Genomic DNA, 19,474 nt, shown 5'->3' on the forward strand with positions numbered 1-19,474 from the left:
TCTCTAATGAGGAAAGGCTGAGGCCTGTTCAGCCTTGAAAAGAGACGACCAAGAGGGGTTCTCATTGATGTGTACAAATATCTTAAGGGCAGGTGTCAAGATGATGGGCCAAGACCCCTTTCAGTGGTGTCCAATGACAAGACAAGGGACAGCAGGCACAAACTGAAACACAGGACGTTTCGTCTGAATGGGAGGGAAAACTTCTTTCCTTTGAGGATGGCAGAGCACTGGAACGGACTGCCCAGGGAGGCTGTGGAATCTCCTTGACTGGAGACATTCATAACCCTCTTGGATGTGCAATCCTATGCAACCTGCTCCAGATTAACCTGCTTTAGCAGCGGGGTTAGACTAGATGATCTCCAGAGGTCCCTTCCAACCCTAACCCTTCTGTGATTCTGTTCATATCCACATAATTTCTAGTATCTTTTCAATATTCTGAAGCCCAGTGTCTGAGATTTCCAAAGAGCACGAAGTGCTGGATTTCATTATTTAAACATGTGGCACATCTGTTTTCCATAGTCATATGAAACTTAAGGCCTGTAACACAGAAGACATCTGTGAGCTACTGTACACAATTCAGAATGAATACTGATGTGTTAGGTTCCTACTTTTGGTACCTTCACTGGCTCCTAGTGTTTTATTTTGTGATAACTCTTTTATTTTCTATAAGATTGTCTATTTCAAGCAAAATGATTGTGTTGCATTGTATATATGTCGTTCTCTGGATGTCTTTGAGAATTTATAAAAGCACATTATTGTGTTACTCAGGCTTGAAATATACAGATGCAAGAATACTACACATACTGAATGAGCAGTGTACATGTCTTTGTTCCATGTATGTTTACCTATTTGAAAAAAAAAATGGTTGATCATTTCTTGTTGTTTATCTTTATTATTTGGTTTGATTCCAGTGTGGTTATTCTCTCAGTGTTAAAAGTTGTGAGTCAAACTGGAAGTTGTGGAAATATCTTTGGCTTCATGAAATGTGAAAAAGAAGTAATGGCATATGTTCTCCTTCTGTATTCATATTCATACATTCATATGTGTCATATTATAGTTGCAATATGGTCATGGGTTTTTAATCTGCCCATGGCTTAATAGATATTGATAAGAAAGAATCAAGAGAAATTAGGAATATCATTGATCATCAATACCTCTTTAACTGACACTGTAAGAACAAGTCCAAGTGGCAGGAGTCCAAATAGTGCTGCATTTGTTCTTAAAAATCTCTGAACACAAGGATTTCTTAACTTCCCCAGCTGCTTCAGCACTTAACTCTCCTTGTAAACAGACTTTTCCTACACCTTACAGAAGCCTTCTTCTTACCAACATTGTTGATTTCTTGTATAGAGGATACACAGAAAACAATTAATCAGTGATGTGTTTATGACAGTATTTCACATAATCTCATTATACCTCTCCTCTGTTTGAAACGAAGTCAATCCTGTTGCTCTATACTCTCCCCTCATAAATTCTGTTTATCAGTCTTGTTGATTTCTGCTGAACCTAATTTCCTGAATTGTCACCTCTGTGTCTGATGAACCACATCCACATGTCCCAGATTTGCATTTGCTTTTTTGTGTCAGCATTGTACAAGTTGCTGCAGTGCAGTTTATAGCATCTCAATCCACTTCTGCTAGAGGGTTTGTGGGGTTTTTCCAATTGTTGATGATGGTGGTGGATATGAGGTACCTCAAGAAGAGTCAAGACCAAGACCCAATTGTGTGAGATGTTCTGTGACCAGACTACATTACACAGCTCTGCTTCCGGGCAGATCCTGTTGCCTTCTTGAACACCCCAGTGCTGTTCTTCCTAGGAAAGTGGGGCATTTCTTTGCTGTACACTGATTGTTGTAGCTCAGCTGAGGCTCTGTCTTGTATCTACTACTCGAAGTTTGTTTGAATTGATTGATTGTATAAAACCTCCTTCTGTTTCTAGTACTTAGTAATAGTTAGCTGAAAGGACCAATTCTCTGGAGAATGTGTGCAGATAGTTTTTCCTTGTAGCACAGAAACTGCTGCTGTTTTTATCCAGCATGTCCTCAGAAAGCAGTACCTTTCAACCTGTGTACAGCATCAAACTGTTGGAGTTGCTTTCTGCAACATTGATTTTTACCCTTGACATTTACAAAGCTTCAACGAGGAAAAATCTCACACAGTCATTATATCCAATATAATACAGTGGATGTAGCAGGATTGTCATATGGATTGGTGAAAGCTTTGCCTTGGTGATCAGTACAGCCAAGAATCCACATGGTATAGCAAAAGTACATTTTTGTATTCCTTGATTCTCCTTCCCCCTGTCTTAAAGAAGCACTGAAAAGATACCTGGTGTCTTCGTTTGACATGCAGGTGGTTGGCAGAGTTAGATCATCCTGGGGAATTAGACTCTTTGAAAGACAACTAATACATTATTTCCTCTAAATCTTGTATTTCCTGTATCCATCTTTAATTACAAATATATTTTCTTCCTTTCTCCCCTGTCACAGTCATTAAATGAAAGCGAGAATGTTCATTTCTAAAGCGGTTTGTGTGCCTGGCGTTGCCTGGGACCTGCCAGCATCACAGACAGGGAGATTCATTGAACGTGAGTGTTTATCCTCTGCATCTCATTCTGCTGGGAGGTAACACTCCTGCCTCTTCTCAGCAGTGTGGGTATGCTTTTATCATAGAATCATGAGGATTGGAAGAGACTTTAAAGATCACCTAGTAACAGTCTGCTGTACCATGGGCAGGGGCACCTGGCACTAGACCAGGTTGCTCAAGGCCCTGTCCAGTCTGGCTTTGAACACTGCCAGGGTTGGGGCATCCACAACCTCCCTGGCGGGCTTGTTCCAGTATCTCACCACTCTCACAGTAAAGCATTTCTTCCCAATATCTAGCCTAGATTTCACCTCTTTCAGTTTGTACCCATTACTCCTTGTTCTATCACTACAGTTCCTGACAAAAAATCCCTCTCCAGCTTCTCTGTAGGCCCTCTTCAGATACTGGAAGTTTGCTACGTGGTCTCCACACAACCTTCTCTTCTCCAGGTTGAACAATCCAAGCTTTCTCAGCCTTTCTTCTTAGGTGAGGTGCTCCAGCCCTCTTACCAACTTTGTGGCCCTCCTCTGGACTTGCTCCAGAAGCCTTTCTGTGTCCTTCTTATGCTGGAGGCATAAGAACTGCACCAGCACTGTGCACAGCACTCCAGGCAGGGTCTCACAAGGGCAGGGTAGAGGAAGAGAATCCCGTCTCTTGACCTGCTGGCCACGCTGCTTTGGATGCAGCCCAGCACTGTTGGCTTTCTGGGCTGTGAGCACACTGTGATCGCAGATTGTTTTTCATCAACCATCACCACCAAGCCGTCCTGTGCAGCGTTCGTGGCTGTTGCGGCCCCTCTCCCAGGGCTACATGGCAGGGGGAGGAGACCCCAACACGTGGCCACAGAAAGGTATGTGCCCTTGGCTTCTCCCTCGAGCGGGCGCTGGGAAGCCGCGGCGGTGGGCGCGGGGGAGGCAGCGCTGTGGCGGGGCCGTCGCGCAGGGGGCGGTGCGCGGCCTGGAGACGCCGCGACAGCGGCACGGGCCGTGCCCAGCGCTGGCAGCGTCGGTGCCGGCCAGTGCCGCTGCTCCTCGTGGTCGGAAAGGGGCGTTTGTGGTCCTGCTTTCCTCCCTTGTTCCATTCGTCATCTTTTCTGCCTTTGTTTGTCCTACGTACAGAATCGTTGGTGTAAGGGGAAGGCTGTAAAATACCTTCCGGCCAGACTATAGCTTCTTTCTGCGTAGGAGTAGCAGAGGTTTTTTTCCTCCTGGTAACCTTCTGGCTGATTCTGGTGGGCTCTTAGCTGCCAAATTAGTCAGCTGCTTCACTACAAATTCGAACACTGGCTATGTTTTCCAGCCTTGTTACCGCAGTATTTGATATTCGCATGTCCCCTTCACCATTGACTTGGGGCTTATACTTATGTTTTCAGTACATTTAGAACATTCTGCAAGGCATTTTCTTTGTAATAAAAGAATATCTTCATCTTTAAACACCGTCAATTTTTTTCTCACAGAATTTTTCTTTTCTTAATTAAGCTACTTTTGCAGTTAAGACTGATATTTAAAGAAGAAAAACTAGAGAAGCTGAAGCAGACCACTTACTGAAATCTAGAAATCATTATCATAGACTTCATTACTCTTCATGTAATTTTATTCTGTTCATGTTTGATTTGATTAGGAATGTGAAACAGGTTGCAACATTTGAAGTGCTTGATCTTCTCTAAGCCTTCTTCAGTGCTTAAGGAAGTCCAGGAAAACCTTGGATTTTTTTTTACCCTGTATTGTTTTCTGCTGGTTTTTTATCTGTAGATTTTAGAAACCTTTGTAAGGAAAACAGCAGCTGTGAGTATGAACCATGGCAATGGATACACATGGCTCTGGTAGTGCAAAGTCTCTAAAATGTGCCTTGTGCAATATCATTTCTGTACACAAATGCAAAGTCCACAAGGTTATTATTTCCAAAGAGAAACAAATGCAAATAAGGCAGATTTGCTATTATAAATGTTGTAATTTGCATGTCTGGATGAAAAGCTAGGCGTTTGACTTAAATTTTGCAGATATAAGTAGAAGGTTCAAATGCTTTCTGCTGTAGTTGTTAACATTTCTGATTTATTGATTTTGATTTTTGATTTCTTAATTTTTATTTTTTCTACAAATGCATGATCCCATTATTGACTTTAAAGTATCTAACACAGGCTGCAATGTAAATTGTAGAGAGTTATTTTAAACAGAGTTTTACATTATACTATATTTAGGATGGTGAATCCCAGATTTTGAGGTTTGTATAATTTTTTGTCTTTCCTTTTATTTCTTTGTACAAAGCTTTGTTTATTGACTTTTACTTTTGCAAAGTTACATATTTTGGACAGTGGCAACTTCCTTTCCCACATTTACATTTGATTTGTGCTTTTTTTTCCAAGATTATATGTGGTGATTAATGAATTGACTAAACTATGTATCTCTTTTTCATGTTTGCTTTTAAAGCAGTGGAAAGAAGTTCAAATTAATCATCAGTAGTCTATAAAGAATTTAACCAAGTTTCTCTTCATCCTGCAGTGTGTTTTTATCACCTGTATCAAAATATATTTATGGTGTCCTTCTCAAACGTGTGTTCTTCTCTCTTACTACAATTTATTAATCTGACAAATATGATGAACGTTCATGACAGCATTGAGGAAGGGCATTCCGCAAGGTTCACTCAATCTCCCTGACTTTACAACAGCAAAGTTCCACAGCAGAACTGCATCTTCGGTGATTTATTATATTGTAGCACTGATTCTGTGACCCATTTCTGCTGTTGTGATCTGTCTTGAGTTCCCAGGCATTGCAGGGCACACCTTCCTGCAGTTTTGCCGTTGGAAAAAGAGGGGTGTAAAGATGAGCGACTTAGTTCAACCCTGAGTTTCATGGGTCTGTGCTCTGGGGCAAGGCACTGGATGAGGAGGTTACTGCATTTCAAGGAGAAGCATTTCTCATCCTTGAGTGGCACCCAAGCATCTGATAATGATGTGGGAAGCAGAAAAGAGCCGGGAAATTCAGGAGATCCATTTGATTCAGTGCTCTGGCCAAAGCCAGAAACAGCATAATGTCACACCACACTGATGGCATCCAGCTGTAGTGGTACTCTCAGAGATGGTGGTGATGCAAACCAGACTGCTTTTGTCTGGTGGCATCCATTAGAGTGCAATAGCCTCAAATAGCAATTTTGGCATAATTTTCTCCATTAATTTATTATTATAACTATAATTATATTTCAATTTTAATTTTTTAAAAATATGATGTCATATTTTCTTTGAACTTTTTCTCTACTTTTCTCACTTCCCTTGCTGAATTAAACTGTATTTGAAACTTTTCTAGTGGACTATTTCTACCACCTGCTCTCTGTAGCAATTATTCAAATTATTTGCAACCCTCTGTTCCAGCAGGGGTCAATCTAGCACAGATTTCCTGACTGACATATTTTTGCCCTGCAATATGCCACAACTGGTACAGATCTATAATTTTGTGGGGTTGGGTGGGGTAGGAGGGTTATGCTTACATTTCCCGTTATTTCAGTGTCTGACCCATAGGAAATCATCATCTCTTAGATTTTACAGAATGAATAAAGAGAAAGAGTGGTTCTGAAGGTTCTCTTTCCTTTACAACCTCAGCCTGAGCTAGAATCCTCCAAATCCTGAGTATGCTAAATTGTTCATGGCACTGAACAAAGCTCATCACATGCCTGCACTGCCTATTCCTTCTGTTACTGAGAATACAGGCCCCTTGTTGTTTTGCTATGATTAAGGTGCTGCAGTAGTCTGCCCTGCCTCTGGTGAAACTCACCTGCTATAATAAGAAGAATGATTTTCCTACTTCTTGTCCTGGGTCACATTTTCCTAGTAAATCAGGGTTTTTGAAATGCAAACCCCAAGTACTCAAAGTATCAGTGGATCTGCATAGACACTTCATAGTTTAATTTTTGTGAAAAATTAAAAGGAAGTCAGGAAAGGTAATGTGCATATAACTGTGAAGAGCAGACCCTTAAACTGTATTAGAAAGTGCCATAATGCTATAAAGAGATAACTAAACACCCTCCATGCTGATGGGCATACATGTCAGCTGAGAGCTATAGGCAGTTCTGGTCCATTTGTGGCCTCCTCAATTAAGGAGACTTTAAGAACAGTATCAAAGTAACTCCACAGCCAGCAGAAGTATTTTTAGCTTTCAGCAAGTATTTATTCATTTTATAGACAGACATACTTTCAAAACAACATGAGAGGACTGTGGAGCCTCCACCCTGCTCCAAGTTTCCAAAGCCGTGTGGGGACTGCTAACACAATGTCCAGGCCCCACAGATGGACAAAATGATGAAAGATTTTAAATACAGAAAGACACTTCATACCATGTACTATGAGAAGGGCTGTGGGTCACCACAGTTTCTCTTCCTTTTCTTATGGCTATTATTTATTATAGTTTTATAGCATTAAAAAAAAATGTTATTACTAGGAGCCTGGCTTTGTTTATCTTAAAGAATTTTGACCTCTTTGCATGTTGTGCAATGATACACATGTATGCATGAAACATTTGTTGTAAGTGCCAGGAGTTCACAGGTGGCACCACTGCTACTTTGACAGACATTCCAACTGCAGGGTAGTTTTATTTCACTCACTGGGCTGATAACATCCAACCCTGCATACTGCCTCACTTCTGTGGAACTCAACTGCTTTTTGGACGTTTGGAGTTCCGTAGAGTTAAAATCTATTTAGGTGGCATCATCAAAGAGTTACAAGACCGAGAGAGGTGGAGATTGGTTTTGTGTAAGGGTCTTAATCCTCACAACAGAAAGCCAGCCTGAAGCTATGTGGAAGTAGTGAAAGCTCTTGCTTTTTAGTACAAGGTCAACTTTAGCAAAGGTGTTACATGAATGAGTCCAAAAAACTGGCAATTCATGTTTGTGTGGTTGTAATTTCTGAGACACCCATTGCAAATCTCCTTCTGGGCAGACCATGTGCTACTGGAGAAGGAGTATGAGCTCTGGCTCCCATCTTCAACTGGGCTAGAGGCTGAGGCTGTGCTTAAGGCTTCCCGTTACTGCCCGTCTTGAGACCACTAACAAATTCAGGAGCTTTGAATGTAGTTCTGAAAGTAATAAAAAGTGATTCAACCCAAAGAAAACTGCAGGAGAGAGATGAAGTTAAAGCTCAGCATAATTGGAACAGCATCCATGGGTTATCTAAATATTTAGATTAGGTGATCTAATGGTAAATTTTATGAATCTTTGCATAAAATGTTTCCTTAAGTTCATTGCTGCATGAAATTGTTTATAGTCATATAAGGAAGTAGAAAAGTTTCCACTTTAAAAAGTTTCCACCTGAGAATATTGGTAAAAATCATTGTCTTTGCAATCCTTACAAAAACATTTAAAACAAAGTCACTGCCCACTGGAGTTTTCCTTAGTGGAGCACTAAACTCAGTATGTGTAAATGCAGTTTGTCTCAGGGCTCAGCTTCAACTAGAGTGAATTTTCTTATCACGCAAAATTTTCTGAGTTTATCTTAGAATATTTTCCACATCACATCAGGGTGAGTCAGAGGCTTTCCAAGGTGGTGGAGGGGGAAAAAAATTTGGCAGTTTAATAAATGGCTTGTTGATCAGCAGAGCTATGTGAGAGACCAAAGATTAAGCTCCCATCATGATTTGCAATAGCAGTTAATTCTGGATTTCAGATAGTCCAAAAGAGTCTTTGGTTGTTTGTGGTTGAAATGTTCACTGTCTTCTTATTTTTAGCAAAAATTTAGTACTGAAGCAGAGAAGCCTTTTTTTTTTTTTTTTTAATTTTACACCTACTATATTCTCACCTAAATCTTTGCTTTGGTCTAGCAACAAATATACATCTCTACCTTTTTCTCTTATGGTGTACATTTACAGTATATTTTTTCTCTTTCAATTTGTCCTGTTTCTTGTGCCTCCTCCCTTGCATTTTCCAGGTGTCTCCTTTCATGATCTGAAAGTGCTGTTGAATAAAGATGAGACAATAGTTAGTCCAGTCCCAGACAGTCTTTTGTTCAGGTAATTGCTCGGAACCAAGCAGCTCTTAAGTGCCCTGACTTCCCTGGCTGAGACTGACTGATGGAAAGATTAAGTAAGGCAGAGATTTATAGCCAACCTAGTACGAAGAAAGGAAAAATGTAGGCTCATTTAAATAACGTGGTTTTGGTTTGTTTTTTTTTTTCTCTCTCCCCACACTGTATTGAGGACGCATCCTGAATGTTATCCAAAGTCATGTAGATCAGAGCCAAGCTCCTTTGGCTGGAGAAGTGAGCACCTGTCCAGCCACTCCTGAGTGGTGCTGGAGCTGTGCTGGTAGTGCACCCACAGCTGATATCACACCCTTCAGGAGAGCTAACTTAAGAAATTTTACCAAGTCTCTCAGAGAACATAATGAAATTCTTACATTAAAGCCAGTAATTTAGATTTATACCTGATTTATTTGCCTTGGTTTCTCACTTGCTAAAGACATTTTCTAGTATGTATCAGATGACATAATCCATTTAAAACAAATGCCTTGAAACCTTTGTCCCCATCTTATCAGTATGACCACAGCAGATTCTGGGTAATTAAGTTTTGCAAAAAAACTACAAACCCCACCATAACCTCATTTATATATGGAAACACCCATTGTAATCCTTGCTAAAAATTATTTAATAATTAATATTTAAATTTTATCAGCCTATATCTAAGAGACATATTTATGAGAAAATACATAAAATATATATTCATAAATATGGAAAAATGTCCTAGGGCTCAACAATGAATCTGATTAAGTGTATTTGCAATATTGCCAGCAGGTTTTTTTAAAAGATCTTTTTAATGAAGCACTGAGTAATGGGGAAACAATGGTATGTGTTGGCCTCTTTTTTAAAAGATTAGGATCTATAAAATGACTGACATTTTAATGTAGTTTGGAATCATAGTTAGATCATTTAACGTAAATTGCAATATCATATTCTCTCCTGAGTTATAGTCAGTATTACAACTGTACAGCTCCTGGGTCAGTCAGTTTAGATGACTATCCCTGGTGCAGACCAGCAGCAGAGCTCTTTTTCTCTTATCCTACTCATCATCTATACTAATTTGTGCTTGGGAGGTGGGGCCAAAGCTCCCCCCTTTTCTTTCCTTTGGACACTATGTATGTGAGCAAGAGAGAGAGGAGAACCATGCTTAGAGGTGGTTGCTCATGGCTTCCTCGGGGACCTTGGGGGAAGAAGCCTACAAAATTCACCACATCTATAATTCATAGTGTGGGATGTACAGGTTGTGCCTTTTCTAACATGGCTGTTCACTGGCTAGAAGAAACCCTTTGTGTTGGCAGTCCAGAGACATTTTGGCTTAAGAAGTCAAAGAGAGAAAGAAAAAAAAGTAGTATATTTCAGTACAAAGCTTTTCATGCCTGTGTTATATGGTGTTGATCTTTGGGCTCTAATGTGAATAAGATTTGCCCTCATATTTTTAAAACTGCATTATAATTTAATCTCTGGTCCTCAGACTACTAATAGCTGTGAAGGATATTCCCTTAGTAAGATGTGTGGTAATGATCTTGATGTACAAACGAACACAAATATTCTGAATTAAATGTTGAAGAAATGGAAAGACAAAGGACACAGAAAACCTAGAAGTTCTTAGATTGATGTACTTAGATGATTCTATTATCTGTTTCAAGAGTTATCCAGCATGATTTATAATTTCTATTAAAAATATCAAAACACTGTCTGGACTGTATCTAAACTGGTGAAGATCCCTCAATCTTTGTTTTATGTCGTTCTAAGAAAAACAGTACATGTTTACCCATGCACTTCACCCTCTAGTCTTTGCTCAAAGCACAACTTTATCTGCAATAACAATGAGGAAATCAATCTTTCTTGAATCCTTAATTTCCCATGGAATTAAATGCCTCTTTCTCTTGAGAGAAATGTTTCAGCTTGTTGGTTGGGTAATCGCTTCACTTTTCGCTCTTTTAACCATGTTTAAAAAAAAAAAAAAAAGCATACAATACTAATCTTCACTCCCCTCTATGACTTTGTCCTCTAAGCCCTGTGTAAAACACATCTATTCTCAAAGAGTAATTTGCAGTTTAACATTTTTACTTAAAGCAAATGTGGGATAAGAACCAGCTCTGTCGAGATTCATATCTGGGAAACAGCATATCTAAACTTAAACTTCAAGAATTATTTCACCAACAACATACTGTCTAACTATTGCACTTTAATAATATATATTAAAGTAAAAATAAATTCTTTGTCACTGGGTATATTTAGAAAATATTTTTATCAGATATTCTCTGGGAACAATAGAGTGAATTCCAAGGGCTAATCCAACAAGATAGAATACTACCTTAGTCTCTGAAAAAAACTCAAATTGAACTAAATATGAAGTATCTTTGCTTCCAAATCCTGGAAAATTTAATGGACAAGAATGAATGATACTATTTTTTTTATATTTGGTCCAAGATATTAATTATCTAAAAAAATTTCATTTGTTGGGATATGAGAATGTTTCCCAGTCTCTGCTTTGACAGCTGATTATTGCAGATGTCTCCATAATAGTTCTCACTCCTTCTTTAAACCATATAAAGTGTTAAAGACCACATGGATAAACTGAGTTTGAAGGAAAATTTGGGGTCTAAAATATTGGTTTGGTTCTATAAGAAGGGTCAGGCAGACCCCTGTTTTATGAACATGTTTTCAGTTCTGTTTATACATGTAGAAGTCTGGAGAGAAATTTGAGGGTAATCCCATGTCTGCTGGAATGTCATTAAATTCATTTTGTGGTGAATCTACCCTGATCTCAGAAAAGGAAAATATCTACCTGACTCAAATTGCTACTGGAATAAAAAAAGTGGAGATGGGAGAGTAGGTAATATTTTTCACTCATGTGATGTGTCCTTTGCAGGAATGAAACAGGATTTATAGTCTTATAGTGCTCTTTAAAGCCGAAAGCCTGTTTTTCCAAGCAGACGTGTGTATCTGCATTTGCAGCATGCCACTGGCTAGGTAAATGGGATCAGCAGTAAGCTGAAACTGAAAGCTGCAGCTGGCTGACAGTTGCAATTTTACAAAACGCCTTTTTTCTCCTTCAGAGTCTATGTAGATATGAGTTTCAGCAATACTTGCCTCCAGCCTCTTTTAACTTTCTTTTTAATTAAAAAGCTTAATTGGGAGTAATAAAAATTCCAATTAAGCTTTTTAAATAAAACCCAAAAGCTCAAAGTGGCTGCGGATGCAGATAACTGCTACTGCAACCCGTGACTAGCACTGCTATTTGAACAAGGCATTTGTTTCAGCATAATTAATATTGTACTTTATGATTGTACCTCCACATCTTTCAAAAGTACTGTACCTTTAAGTCTCACAGAGTTACAGTTTGCATGTGAAATATGGGCATCCTTGTGAGTTTTGCTAAGTGCAGCACAGGGGCTCAAGTCTCTGTGGGTTGCTCTGCATATATTCCCCTCAGCATCATGCTTCATGTCATATCTGTAAGCAGAAATAGAAACGGTAACGAGTCCTGATCAGCCAATTTCCCAGTGAATTAATGTGGTTTTGTACATTGTCTAAAATTCTCAGGACTGTTTACTGCTTCTCCTACAGCTTCATAGGGGTTTTCTTATATTTTTATTTTTCTATCTTTATTATTGACTGATTCCTAGCTCTTGTTTTGAAAGCCAACTTGTGTTGGCTCCGGGTACCACTGGCATTAGGTTCACAGGCTTTTCTCATCATCTTGATGGATCCAGGTGGCCTTGTCTTTCATTCTGTTTTTGCTTTCATTTTCTCAGCCATCTGTTTCTGACGAGAATGAATTACAGCCCTGTTTTCCAAGAAGTACATTGATAGTTGTAGCTCAAATGATTACAGTAAAAAAGCCCCCAGGATGGCTTGAAAAGCAAAATATTAATATAGAAAACATAAATGCATGTAAACACTCCAAGAACTTTGAAGAAAATAAAAATGTTAATCTTCTGCTCAGCTAGTATTTAATTTTTTAATGATGTTGAACATATTGAATTAAATGATGAATAGAGTTGGTTAAAGAATGGCCACATCACAACACAAAATGTACCTTTTTTTCCCAAATTAAAAGCTTAGTATAGAAATTTAAACCAAGGTTTTTTATTTACTTTTTGCCCTAAAATTTTGAAAAATAGAAATATTTCCTCCAACAAACCCCTTGGCTATCATTAGAAGGGATCACTCTTCTTTCTACCTCAGCCTGTTGCACTGGAAAATATTCCTCCAACCCAATGCTCTTGTGCAGTAATAATGTGGTACATACACTAAATGATGTGCTTCTGACAGATACAATGCCCTGTGTCACCAAGTTGCATCTCTGTCCAGGAAAAGTACATTTGGCATAGGTTATGGGAATTGAGAGAGACCTACTCTAGGTTGGGTTTGCTTGACTCAGTATCACTTCCTTTCCGTCAGGGTTTCATCTGCTGGATCTGGGCTCTGACTAACAGCTTTATTCAAGAGAAACTGGCAGCTTGAATTACAGGAAGGTAGGAAAGATCATGCTTCAAATATAGAACTTTTTTCTTTTTTCTTTTTTTCTGATCCTTCTTTGAAAGCATTTTCTGGAATAAATCACAATATCTAATAAACCAATGGGTCTTTTACAGTGGAGTTTTAAGAGTGTACTAAGGTCTTACTGAATCATGTTATCTAGTATTTCAAATCCTCTTGAAGTTAGTTACAAAGAATAATAGCTATATGTTCAGTCTGAAGAGTTCTAAGATTTTAGTGACTTTGGATTAACAGGAAGATTTCAAACTATCAGTGTTTAAGCTTCACCTTTCTGTCAGTCATTCTTGACAAGGCCAGAATAAGGTAGTAACTGCAGTGACTTTAGAGAGGGTGGTTTTTCATTAGCTTAAGCAGAATGTCAATTAAAAAAGAATTGAGATAAAGAACCAGAAACTAGATTAAGTTTACACTTCTTCAACGATGATAAGAAGAATCCATTTACAGGTTCTATTTCAGACTGAATATACTTTCTAAGGTAAAGGCCCCTTATATTATAGCTTCAAAAGTCTACTGGTAATTGCTGAAAAGATTTAATAACTATTGTGTCTGAAATATTGAAGAACTTTTTAACTGCTGGAAATAATTATTTCTTACCTGAAATGAATATACTAAAATTAATTTAAATTTAATTTCACACATTTTATGACAGAATGTTATCATCTTCCATCATTTCTTCTCCTTCTGTCTGACTACTATAGGTATTCTCTAAGAACTGACAAAGCCTGTTTAAAATGGGAAGGGAAATTTATCTTTCTGTGATCTCTGAATGGGGGAGGACTGCTAGGGCTGATTTACAGCTAAGGAGTTATGGGACACAATGGAAGCCTATATGCACTAATTTTTTACTATTTTTTGCATCCATTTGCAAGATTTTGAACAACTTAGTAGGAGTTATGAACTCAGAATTTAGAAGACTGCATGGGAATGGGGCAACATTGGCCTTTGGCCAGGCTTAAGGCAAAAGAGGCTCCTACTGGGATTCACCCTTCCATATATCTTTGTTACTCCTTGTGACAACACTGAACTTTAGAGTTCACATGAAAATTATCATTTCAGGAAGGATCACATACGTATTTATTACCCTTGACTCACATATTCATTATTTTTCTCTGCCTTCTTACAGGCTCGAAATGTTTTCTCTAATGGAAACTGAAACTGTGATTTAATGTTACTGTGTTCAGAGCCTGGTTAGTCATGGTTTTCTACTTCGCCCAGAAATGCAGACTAATCCAGAAGAGAAAAGTGTTGTGAGGGATGCTTCCCAGTGAGAAGTGCAGTCTGGGCCACAGTGTATGACAAAGGATAGGAAGGGAAGTTCAAACAGTTTGGGACTGTTGAGCACGATTGTCTTGTAAACACCAGCAGGAGATCTATAATCCACTTCTGCACGCATTACAAAGGCAGCTTTTCTACGTTTAATTGTAATGTGAATAGACTGCAGTTTCAGAGCAAATGTCACATAAAAACTTACACACACCTGAAGTTGGGTAAATCATTAATTCCTAGTATTATATAAGGGATTTACTCCTCCTTGCTTTGATTAAACCCTTAGCAGACGAGTCAGGTGTGGGGTTTTTTAGTAGTGAAACAGCTTTCAATTTGGGTCTCTTTGTCGTGAAATGGTAAAATACTGGTTGAAAGAACCAGAACTTTCTATCACTCACAAAATAACAGGTAGTTTCTCTTATAGGTAATCAAGTTTTCTCTTATAGGTAAATAAAGAACAGGAAGCAGGACACTCACCCAATCTAGAGGGGAAGTGAACTACCCTTCAGATACATCCAAAGCCAGGAGAGATGCTGACAAACTCTGATTCTCCTACACTATTTATACTGCCTGACAGAATGAGTCACATTATGCTACTTTTTAATAGCTTTCTCACCTTCCTGAAATGAATTACATGCTTGCAGAGTTTAGATGGTAAACTAGGAGTCATAGCTATCATTATTAGCTTTGCAGCATCCTTAGCATTCAGTACTCATGAATCAGCTGTAATATATTGTGACAAATAATCTGTCCAGAGGGACATCAGCATTGCATCTGAAGTACAACCCAGGCTAATCCTGTGAAATCAGCTTTGATACAGTCTGTAAAGTTAGGTCTTGCTATATCTCTCTGAATCAGGGCAAGATTCGGTTGGTTCTTCCTGATAAAGAAAATTTTAAGCAGCTTTTTCAGAAGTACTTCAATGCTTTGGTGTGAGTATTTTAAAACTGATGTTTTCCCCACTCTTAGCTACATACACATCATTACATCAAAACCTCACCTAAAGCATGGCATGATGGAGGATATTCTTTTGAACACAATATTCCAAGATTTCTTAGTGGTTTTGAAGGTTTCAGCTGAATCAATTTTTTTGTAACCAAGTTATGCGATAGATTTTTTTTCCATTACAAAAGCTGGCATTAAAAGACCATGGGATGATGTGAGGAGCTTTTGCAGCACTAAGCTGAATCTGTAAGGTAACAGCCTGAAACAATTGCAGATTACAGAAAATAGCCCCAGAAGGGACTTGGGGAAGTCATCTACACAGTGTGCATGCTGAAGCTCATTTAGCACTCTGATTTATTCTGAGAAATGCTCGTTTATCCTCCTCTTACAAACTTCCCATAGCACTGGGGAAAGCTATCGATTAACAGCTTTCACCTACCAGTGGAAACCCGAAGTGGTAAAGGCCAGAAATTGTGGTGCTGGCCAGAGATCAGGTATTTTTAGCTTTTTTTTTTTGCTGTTGGATGGACCTTCAAATCTGTATAGAAGGGAGCCAAATTTAATGTGTGTAAGAAGTCCTTGCCTTTCATTTACTAATGTTAGAGCTGTTGTGTTTCAATACCACGCAAATTTGAGAGTGCTCTAAAAACCTCATATGGAAACCTCATATGGAAACCTCATATGACCATCTGGTTAGTGCAACGTTTTCCAACCAAACCTCCATAGTTCACCTACCAACGAAGAAAGAAATATCAAAAAGAAGGTTTATAGCCTGTCAAATGCAAGTTTTACAATACAGCTTTTATATTTAAGGTACATTTATGTTTCTTGCTGCAGTAGTACAAATGATGATGATGTGATTTAATGGGCTGTTAGCACAATAATGCTCTGTGCTTTAAAAGTGACACAAATTTCCTCCATTTGGAAGTCATCAATGTCTTTAAAGGCAATGAGATGTGTTTTTCAATTATGTATTTGCCTATTGTCTGATGGTGAATTTAGAATTTTATGGATTTCAAATATATTTTTTCTGACAGCTTTAATTGTTGACTTCCTTTAGCCAGCACCTGATAAATCTATACCAGGGGTTGATACAGACATCTTATACAGTTGAAAATGGCATTTAGCAGTTTGTGTCAAACTGCTAGGTATGTTCAGATAGGTATGTTCAGAACCTGAGCTTTCTTTAACAGGCAATATGATGCTGATAAACTGTGTTCCTTCCACAAATGGGCCATTACAAGGGTTAAAGTATGAAAACCAAATCTCTATACATTGGTGCTAAGGAGTTAGGGGTAAGTATAAGGTGTGGAAACAGCTGGTTGAATACAGATTGGGTGTTATCTCGGTGAAATCAACATAGACTTTGCAGTAGTTTAAAACAAAGCCTTGTGATTTGGTTTAAAACAGAGGGTTTCTTTACAGGAGGAAGCAGATCTCCTAACATGCAGGCAGAAGTTTGTCTCACTCTGTAGTATTATGTACAGACGAATTTCTTCTGCCTATATTTTATTTTGGAGTCAGATCAATAAATAAATCCATTTAGAGCCTCACATCTGTTGCATGTCTTCTCCTCAGGGGTTTGATGCAGCCTTGGGAGAGGCCTGATGGAGCACCTTCTGCACATCCTAAGCACTGCATCTCCTGTGGGATGTGAGCTGTTCATGCTGGGCCTAGGGAGGAGAAACCCATTTCTCCTGTCCCAGAGGAGAGCCAGCTGTGCTGCCTGACCAGGAAGTCTGGTTGGGATGGCTAAACCAGGACAGTTCAGGTATTACTCAAAATAATGGCATCAAGATACTTATGACAGTACTTTTGAAGTAAGATCAGAAGACACAGGTCTCTATCTGGCAAACACTGTATCAACCCCCTTTCTGCAGGTTTGGGCAGAGGACTGGTGAATTCATTTGCTTTGGGATGGTTTGACAAAGGATCACTTGCTTTCATCCAGCCAAGGCAGTACTTTCCACCACCAGGGTGTGGCATTATTGGTGTATCCTATTCTGTCAGGGAGCAGGCTGAAGCTGTCTAAATATGTTACAAAACATTAACTAAAGCCTTAACTACAGGAGGACTAGTAATAGCCTTTTTGTTTCAGAGGCTAAAGCAGTATATTTATGGTGCTCATGGACTACTAGCTTGTGCTGGTTTCAGCTGGGATAGAGCTAATCTTCACTGTGACTGGTGCGGGGCTGTGTTTTGGATTTGTGTGGAACACAGGGCTGATAATATAGAGATCCTTTTGTCATTGCTGAGCAGGGCTTGCACAGAGCCAAGGACTTTTCTGCTGCTCATACTGCCACGCTGTCAAGGAAGTTGGGGGTGCATGGGAGGTTGGGAGGAGACACAGCCAGGACAGGTGACCCCAACTGACCAAAGGGATGTTCCAAACCATGTGGCATCATGCTCAGTATATAAAGTGGAGGGAAGAAGGGGGAAAGGGGAAATGTTTGCAGTAACGGTATTTGTCTTCCCAGGTGACCATTCCACAGATGGGGCCCAGCTCTCCTGGAGATGGCTGAACTGCTGCCTGCCTGTGGGAAGCAGTGAATGAAGTCCTTGCTTTGCTTTGCTTGGGTGCACAGCTTTTGCTTTCCCTGTTAAACTGTCTTCATCTCAACCCATGCATTTTTTAGCTTTTACCTTTCTGATTCTCTCACCAGCCCTGCTGTGGGGGAGGGGGTGAGTGGCTGTGTGGGCCTTGATTGCTGGCCGGGGTTAAACAACAACAGTCCTTTTCAGTGGCCAGTGTGGGTTGCGAAGGGTTTTAGATAATGACAGGTTTGATTGGGATGTGCTAGATTGAATCTAGATCTGTTAGTAGTTAATTAGTAATGAGCAGGGTTCTGTGATTGCTATGCAGCTTACTTTCTCAGAAAAGGGTATACTGGAATCTAGTGCTCACTAGTGTCCACTTTCTGCTTTAGATTTTGCTTTAGCTTTTTGCTAGGATTAGCTAAACCTAACGGAGCCTGTGTTCCCGTGTGTCTCTGTCACCTGGCACTGTTAGTGAGGCAACGAAATAAATCTACCCTTTGCATTTCAGCTGTGGTTTGGTGGTCACCCTGGTTACCTGTATGTGTTGATTCACATATAGCAAAACTCACTGTCATGGGAATTTCATGAATCAATTCCCATTCAATTCAGCAGAAGTTGAGTTGATGTGTCCTGGAGCCAGGCTGTGGAAAACCCCACGAGAGATAGCCTGTATACCCAACCTGTCACAAAAGACTGATTCACAAGATTTAAATTAAAAGCCTAATTTTCAAGTTATGTATACGGAGTCAGTTATTTAAATAATACCCTAACAAAATTAATACTGTAAGGATTTATAATTACAGCCACCTTTTATAAATTTTAAAGGCAGAGAGACACAGACAAAATATTCACAATGTTTCTGCACTTCACTGGTTTACAAAGAATGTTGCTAGTAGGCAGACCAGTGGGGCAAGGAAACACAATTGCTTACAACAGCCAAGCAGGTATGCTTAATTTTTAAGCCTGCCAGCCCTGACATAAATTTCTTTAATTTTTTCTGAAATCCTCTTGTATGTCTAATTATCTTGTGTAGTCTCACAGGATGGATTTGATAAGGAAAAACATGAACTACTAATTTTTGTCTTGGGGTCTTAAAATAGCCAGTTAAGCTTGTACTAAGAGAAAAATGATATAAATCTTCTGTACCAGAATACAATGCTCTGTGTCTCATTAGCATTCAGTTTATATATTCCCTCCAACCATAACCATTCCATGATTCTGTGATTGTATATACTGTGCCTTCTAGCAGCCTTTGAGTTTTCAAACCGAGAGGAAACTGACCTTTACAGGAGTACAGGGTGTACAAAAACGCTGGGATAACTGACCTCCCTATCAGCAGTTTGCTATCAGCTTTTGCAAGGTATGTTTAAGATATATTTATCTATAAAATTATGTACTTTCAAAAATTTAGAGATAAACAGACAACATGGTACATGACAGAGACACTGTAGCTGGTTAACCTAAGGGGTGTGAGGATAGTTTGTAGATTAAAAAATATGCCAGCCTTTCTAGTAAAATTCTTTTGAGATGCAGCACAACACAAGCCAAGGTTATATGGTTAGAAGATGTATTTTCTTCTAAAGTTCTTATAGCAAAAAGATAAAAGCAACAACAAAACCCCAAGGAAATCATGCCTCTT

At 39.1% G+C, this 19,474-nt stretch overlaps 1 long non-coding RNA gene across 1 annotated transcript; it reads left to right on the forward strand.

Annotated features, from left to right (window-relative positions):
• Positions 1–3,303: 3,303 nt before the first annotated feature.
• Positions 3,304–18,572, forward strand: LOC138105264 (uncharacterized). The gene is made up of 4 exons (XR_011148434.1): positions 3,304–3,432; positions 12,988–13,061; positions 16,876–17,068; positions 17,775–18,572. It is a non-coding gene; the product is annotated as an uncharacterized lncRNA (long non-coding RNA).
• Positions 18,573–19,474: the final 902 nt, after the last annotated feature.

Source organism: Aphelocoma coerulescens, chromosome 2 (assembly GCF_041296385.1).
Source record: "Aphelocoma coerulescens isolate FSJ_1873_10779 chromosome 2, UR_Acoe_1.0, whole genome shotgun sequence".
In the NCBI taxonomy this organism is placed as follows: domain Eukaryota; kingdom Metazoa; phylum Chordata; class Aves; order Passeriformes; family Corvidae; genus Aphelocoma; species Aphelocoma coerulescens.